The sequence below is a fragment of the Rutidosis leptorrhynchoides genome, chromosome 11, assembly GCF_046630445.1.
Source record: "Rutidosis leptorrhynchoides isolate AG116_Rl617_1_P2 chromosome 11, CSIRO_AGI_Rlap_v1, whole genome shotgun sequence".
Taxonomy (NCBI): Eukaryota; Viridiplantae; Streptophyta; class Magnoliopsida; order Asterales; family Asteraceae; genus Rutidosis; species Rutidosis leptorrhynchoides.
In genome coordinates, this window is record NC_092343.1 from 193603977 (window position 1) to 193612500 (window position 8524).

An 8524-nucleotide genomic window follows, 5' to 3' on the forward strand; every position below is an offset into this window, starting at 1 on the left:
AGAATTAGAAAGAGAATTGGAAGTGAAATGGAGTGAATGATGAGTGGTAATTGGTGAGTGGTGAGTGGGGTTAAAAGGAGTTCTAGTTAGTTGACTAGCTCATGGTAGAAGTTAAAATTGATTAGTCATACATGACATAATCAAGAGTGGAATCCCATGCTAGTTCCTATTGGTATATACCCATAGTAAGTACGTTTTGAAGCTGTGTATAATACGGGTAAGAATACAACTAGAATTCTTGATGAAAGAAAAGAATGGGAAAGTAACTGTAACCATTTTCGTTAAGTATGAGTGTTTTGATATATGTCTTGAAGTCTTCCAAAAGTATTTTAATACATCTAAATACACTACATGTATATACATTTTAACTGAGTCGTTAAGTCATCGTTAGTCGTTACATGTAAGTGTTGTTTTGAAACCTTTAAGTTAACGATCTCAATTAATGTTGTTAACCCATTGTTCATTATATCTAATGAGATGTTAAATTATTATATTATCATGATATTATGATATATTATATTATCATTATATGTAATGGGAGCAAATGAAACTCACCTTAGCAGCATATAAAGTCGTTCACCAAAATGTGATCAAAACTCGGATTACCAAATAACCGTAGATCTCAACCTAGAGAACATATGTTGGTCAATAAATGTCTATCAAGCTAGGTCTGGTCATAGTGTATCACAATTCTAATGCTCGAGATCGACATACAAAAGTTATCCAAAGTCGTTTCAAAAAGTCAATTTTTGACAATAGTTTAGCAAAACGAGACGTACCTTATATAAGGATTCATTTACTCGGTTGGTAATATTCAAAAATCCAATTTATCAATCTCGTAAACAAGTTGTTTAAATCTTAATTGCAGATTCAAAAGTAATTTCAATTAACGTCAATCATAATTCAGTTGATCATATTTTTTAATCCGTTCATCGAAACTCTTCGATATCTAAATGAAAAGTCATTGATTTTTCGCCAGCTTTCCAAAAACATGTATATCATTCACCTTTTACCAGTAATATATGTATTTAATTCGTGATTCATCATAAACTGTTTAATGACGAAATTTAGCATACAAGCATGCATAAACATATATACTCGAGCACTAGACATGGATACGCTATTAATATATAAAAGATAAAATATGAGTACTTACGTATCAATATTGAGATTCAATATTGTAGGAAAGTATGTAGACGTAACGGAGACGATAAACACTAGGTTTGATTTGCCAATAATACCCACGTATATTGCCCATAACCTCCATAGCTATAACCCATATTTTTCTTAGCTCTATCCCGCTTGAAAAACCCATTTTGAAAGTGACACGCTCATAACCTCGTCGTAGTATTTTATGTATAATACTAATTAATAATACTAAAAATAATAAGATTAATAATAATATTAATCTTAATAATAATAATAATAATAATAATAATAATAATAATAATAATAATAATAATAATAATAATAATATATAAATATATCGAGAGAGAAGTGAATGGAGTGCATCACAGAACCCGAAATCGTTCAATTTATAGGACTTGGCCTGAAAAAGTACCCCATGCGAGTGCATGGGATTTTAGTGCAATTCTCATGCACTTGCATCAGCTCATGCACTTGCATGGGTTTTATGCCTATTTCCCATGCGATCGCATGGCCGTCAGATCCAGCTCACATATTTTTTGTTTTCTTGTTTGCCGACATAATTAAATATAATATATATAATATATATAATTTAAATAATTAATTATATATTATATTAAATTCATGTGCATAGTTGACTTGTAATTTTCGTTCCGATGACTCGTACGTTGTCACTCGACTTATGTCCCAGTTCCGGTTTCTCGAACGCATTTTCGTACGCTTAGAAAACTCGCAATTTACATTTTGTGACTCGTACCTTTGTCAAAATATAGCCTTAAATTATCCATAAACTATACCACTCAAAGTATATCTTAATCTTTCGAGTGTTTTGGTCATTTACTTCTATAAATCATTGTCTCGTTATTTATTAATATAATAATATTTTTCAAACGTTTCATAACCAAGTTAATATCTATTCTCAATATTTATAAACACGTTTTAAAATACATATCGCAAGTTATTCATATAATTAATTCTTAACAATTAATATTCTAATTATTGTATGTGTCCAAATTACGTTATTTAAACAAACACTTTATCATTTATTCCGAATATCGTTAAAAATGAATAATTTCTCAAATCAGTGTGGTCCTCACAACAGAGACCTGTAACAATATCATAATCATTAAGAGACTTAATAAATATCTTTTAATTCAATCGTTTGGCATTATCTTTTAACTCCGTAGTTAAATATATCAATCAGATAATCAAACCAATAAGTTTAATGCACAGTATCATATACTCAACACTTTGTTACGTTTTCAAGTTATAGTATATGTATCTATTTAAATATAATTGTTCGCGAATCGCTGAGAACCATCGAAAGGTAATTGAATAGTTCAAAAGTTTTGAGACTCAGTTTTACAGACTTTGCTTATCGTGTCGGAAACGTTAAAGATTAAGTTTAAATTTGGTCAGAAATTTCCGGGTCATCACAGTAGTAAATGATCTATAGAAACTTTCTAAACTCTCAATTTGACCTGAAATATAAACACATTCATAAATTTCACGATAGAACAAACGTTTGACTTTTTCAAAAATACACTTTGACTCTGAAATTAAAATTCGATTTGAGAAGTTGGGAATTAAGATTCTGCAAATAGTTTGAAGAAATCAATACTAACAACCCTACATTAACACATTTTGAAAAATATTACGAAATCGTTCAATTGGGATAATGAAAGCAAGAACAGAGGTTATGTGCTGTTCCTGTATTTTTCTGTTTTAAAATTCAAGAAAATTGGGTTACTCGACATTGATATTTGATAAGAATGATGGAAGAACTGAATGTGTTAATTCATAACATGGAACAATTCGTTTAATATAACCAATTGGTCGACATATGTAATTCGTTTCTAAAGAAAAAGGACAGAAAAATAAATAAAGAATAAAAAGGTTGATATTGATCGATGACTGATTTAGATTATTATCTCAGATTTAATTCGATATGTATCTTATTTAGAGACAACAACAAAATCAAATACCGTTGATTAAGATGGAAAATAGGATCTGATTATGCTTTCATACGTAATTTTTTTTACTAATATTATTAATTCATAATTATAATAATAATACTAATATAATAACAATAATAATAATAATAATAATAATAATAATAATAATAATAATAATAATAATAATAAAAATAATAATAATAATAATAATAATAATAATAATAATAATAATAATAATAATAATAATAATAATAAAAATAATCATAAAAATGATATTAATAATATTCTTAATGATAATGATAATTAAATTGTGTTATTTTCTAGTAACTATAATAATAATGATAATAATAATAATAATAATAATTTAAAATTTTAATAATATTGATAATACTGATATTAATCACAATAACTAAAATTATAACTTCAATATTAGTTATATTAGTAATGATATTAACAATGATAACAATAACATTAATAATAATGGTACTATAATAAATCAATGTATCAGTTTTCATATTATAATACTTATTAATATTTATAGTACTAATATTGATATTAATAATAATAATGAATGTAATAATAATATAACAACTATAATTCAACTTGTAATTACATTTAATTTATTAATTATGTAATAATTATATTATATGATATGATAATATTTATTGAATATTGAATATTTATATATTCTACAATATAATAGTTATAAATAGAATTCATATATATATTCATATATATATATATATATATATATATATATATATATATATATATATATATATATATATATATATATATATATATATATAGGTATATATATATATATATGTATATATATATATATATATATATATATATATATATATATATATTTATCCTAATAGAACTTAATTATTTTATTTATTATTTTTACATTTTAATTCTAATGATTCATTTATATTTTTATTATTTTCAATACCCTCATTTATATTAGATATATATATATATATATATATATATATATATATATATATATATATATATATATATATATATATATATATATATATATATATATATATATATTATATTTATATATAATTACAACACTTGTTCGTGAATCGTCGAGAATAGTCAAGGGTTAAATGAATATATGAAAACAGTTCAAAATTTTCGAGACTCAACATTATAAACTTTGTTTATCGTGTCGAAAACATATAAAGATTAGGTTTAAATTTGGTCGGAAATTTCTGGGTCATCACAGTACCTACCCGTTAAAGAAATTTCGTCCCGAAATTTGAGTGTGTCACTGCCAGCAACTATTTCCCATAAATCTTGTCCTTGTAGGTAGGATTCTATACAAGTCCGCCAATAACCATAGTTGTGGTTATTGAGACTCTTGATTCCACTGCTCGTACTTGCAAGATCTGCCATCATGACGTCCAACGTCCAATAAGCTTAGTCCCAGACCGATGAGCTTTCACAGTTCCTAACTGTGCTCCGACAGAATCTCCCTTAGAGCCTTGGTGTTGACAAGACGATGTAAACGTCCAACGTTTACCGATGAGTACCTCCACTAGCAATGGTCCCGAACAACCTGGCTCTGATACCAATTGTTGAAAGCTTCGACGAGCCCAACACACCCACTACAGAGGACCTAGATTATACTACACTCACTACACCAACACTTTGACGTTGGTTATCCTTTAATGTTATGAATCCTTAGTGCACAATAATACTTAGGCGACAGTGTCGACCATATATCATTCATGCGGTATAACCGACCATATATCACTTAGTCGGCAGAGCCGACCATATAATAGATACAACACAAGTGCACTAAGAACTTAAACACAAATTGGGCTTAACCGGGAAACTTAACAAAGAACACTTTTATTAATACAAGGAAACAATTACAATATTATGAACTAAACTCACACACTTCTTTACTTCTTCACAACTTCTTCTACTCACTCACTCTTGCAACTTTCACAACTTAATTACAAATGAAACTCCTCACCCATATTTATACTTGTACATGGAAGTTTCTACACACTAGATATTTCCATGGATAAATATCTAGATATTTCTCACCTACAAATATCTACATTATCTAGATTTTTCTACATATAAATATCTAGATATTTCTTTTACCTATTAATATCTAGATATTTTCTTATACATATTAATATCTAGATATTTTTCCATACATATTTACAAATTCCATATTATTCCAAATTTGCATTGTATTTTAACAGTAGTTACGTTTGCGTTTGGATGTTTTGGTGGGTGAGGCTCGGTATGAGATAGCGGAGTATGTTGTTTAGGTGTTAGGCTCTCTTGCTTTGAGGCTCGTCGGTTTTCCCTTGTACCTTGTTGGTTTGACTTTTTTTTGATCCAATGTTCTTTAGTTATATAAAAGCATTCGTATTTTTTATGCCAAAAAGTGCATTATTAGACTACATTTGTTTCACATTTTTCATAGGGTTCAAATTTCAATAAAAAAAAATTTCAATAAATTGAAATCCTTTAGGTAAAAGAATTTCCTGAACTTTAGGTGTAGCGGTTTCACACTTTTTATGATGTGCCAATAGGTAAAATAAACTTCAAAATAAACTTCAAAAAGTGGCGACCTGCCAATAGGGGTTAATTATGTGATCGATCTAAGGTTTGAACAACTAGGAGGTGTAATTTTATTCGCAAAATAAATTTCTTCCTTGCAGCAACACAGGTTCACCGCCCTCAACTATTCGCATTGATATTAATTATGTCGCATAGCGAGTTCAATAACTCGAGCCCGAAATAAAAAAAAAAAATGAAATTTGTGATTTCTATTTCAACTCATACTTGAACTCAAGTGAATGTCCCTAATCATGAATGTGCGGACCTAAAATGAAAACTTTTATAAAAATGAGCATAAAGGGTTTGAAGGGGTTAATCACGGTTGTAGGTTGAAGCTTAACTATAAGCGAGTGATTGACAAGCAATAATAGTGATGAACCGAACGACTAGTAGAAAATCGCTTTTTGATGCGTATTTTGAAGATGTTCGGTGCATGTGAGGTTTAAAACTGAAATGAGCATCTTATAAAACGACAAACACACCATGCGTGTTACCGGTTGGTTAGTGCGTGTATCCCTTACCAAGTGCTTGTTTGCCTTAGTGTTCGATCTTCGTGCATCGCTCAGGAGACATTATTGCAATATTCAAATCTTAAGAGCGTATTGTCAAACAATTTCAGAATTGAAGGTATTATGACCAATTTTCCTTAAATATATAATTTGAGCAAATCAAACAAAACCTAAACTTTTTTGAGTTTTTGAAGCTGGTATTTGTTTTGTAAACAAGACAGAGCCCATCAAGAGTCCAGCCTGTCAATTCAGCCCAGTAAGAACCCATTATAGATCCAGCACGTTTATATTATAAATCTACCAATTAGGGTTTCGCCATTTCCATCTCTATCCGCCTCGCTTCATCGGAGCAACCAAATTACAGGTTATCCTAATTATCTTTTCAATCTTTATTCATGTTTATTAGTCGTACTACATCTATAATACTATCAATCAATCAATCAATCGTATGTAGTAATGTTTATTAAAGCTATTAAGCAATATTTCAGCGTTTCAGTTGAGCAAGCTCAGTTTGTCATACTCTAGTTCATATGACTTATAAGTTGAGATTTAGTAAATTTTGGATATAAAAAGTATTCTTTGTGCACTGTAGATGAGTATACTACATGATGCATATCTGAATTTTAAAATATATGCATATATGTATGTTGTATGTATTTTAAAATATATTACTTGATAATTCGTAAGCAGGGAGTAAATTACATAATGTATTTTGTGAATTCGTTTTTGTAATGTTTTAGAAATAAATTTTGCATCTTGTAAAATCACTGTTTTGGTTAGAAATGTTTGCATCTTGTAAAATTTAATATTTCCAACATTAAATTTACTTCTTCCACCAAAATTATCTAAACTATCCTTAATGAATGCCTTACACAAACCTTGTAAAACTTTTTATAATAATTTATTAAGGGGTATTCTGGGAAATAAACATCAAAATATGGTGGAAGAAGTAAATTTGATGTTGGCAATATCATCTCCCTCTCTTTTGTTAAAGTTGTGTTAGATTATTGAAGTTGAAATGTGTTGTTTTGTTTTCAGTATCAGTCAGGGTATAGAAACAATGGCACCAAAAAGTAGCAAACATCATCTGTGTAGAAACCCTGAATTGATTAGTGGGTAAATATTCGTGATCCAAGATGTACCACAAGAGGGGTTTTTGGGCTATCAAGGCTAAAAACGGCGATTTTCCCGAAGCACGAGAAGAAAGATGCCGATGCTGATGCTGCTCCAGTTGAGAAGCCACCCAAATATTACCCGACAGATGTTAAGAAACCGCTTGTGAACAAGCGCAAAGCCATGCCTACTAAGCTCAGGTATATGATAAATTGAGTTGATAATGATTAATGTCTATTTTATGTGTGTGTTTGATATGTGTTGATTTTTATGATTGTTTTTGTATGTGTTTAGGGCTAGCATTACACGAGGAACTGAGTTGATTATTTGACTGGGGAGGTTTATGTGTGTGTGTTGATATTGAGATTTTTAACAATTATTTTTATAGAGGATTCCAGTGATTTGAAGCGAAAACGAAAGCGAGTATCGTCTTTTTTGGGTGTTTAGAAGTTAAACAACACTTACAAGAAGGAAAAAGTCTTTTTTTGGCCCATTAATTACTGGTTAGTGGTTCTTGTATTTGCTATATGTTAATTTCTTAGCTTGATACTACGTAACTTATAATTTTAGTATATCACCTGCAGAACTCGAAACTTACAATACGTATACTTTTTTTTGTAACTGGGGAGTACTCAGTCAAAATCGGTCAACTTCAGTCAAAATCGCAATCAAACTCGGTCAAAACTAAGGATTACTTAGAAAAATAGGTCAAAACTCTTGTCAAATCGGTCAAAGTTAAACTTTGTTAACATTCTTGTACTCTATTTATATATCTTAATAAATGTTTAATGCTTTTTATTACCTCGTATTTACTGCGTACATAAATGTGTATGGATATAAAGACAACAAAGTCGATGAAAGAAAGAGAAAATTGAAGCATTTATTTGGGGTGACAATTGCTGAAGAAAAGGATAATGAAACAAAACTTGAAGCATTCAAACTAGAATTCAGTGACAGGAACAAATACCGTTGACATAAAGGTTGTTAATTTATTTATTATTTTTTTATTTTATTACATAGTATCATTTATTTATAATATGGGGTATATAAAATTTCTTTATTTATTATTATTTATTTTGGGTTTTAGAAAATGTGTTTAACTGTTTTGTTTGATACTCATCTTTTAGATAAGTGAAAATGAAAACAAAGCGAGCTTAAAAAGAAAAAGATTATCTAGTCATGAAGTAGAAAAGAGAGAAA

General features: G+C 28.9%; 1 long non-coding RNA gene across 1 annotated transcript; it reads left to right on the forward strand.

The window, feature by feature from the left end:
- The first annotated feature begins 6535 nt into the window (after positions 1-6535).
- Positions 6536-8304, forward strand: LOC139877025 (uncharacterized). The gene is made up of 4 exons (XR_011768416.1): positions 6536-6575; positions 7250-7524; positions 7619-7827; positions 8167-8304. It is a non-coding gene; the product is annotated as an uncharacterized lncRNA (long non-coding RNA).
- Positions 8305-8524: the final 220 nt, after the last annotated feature.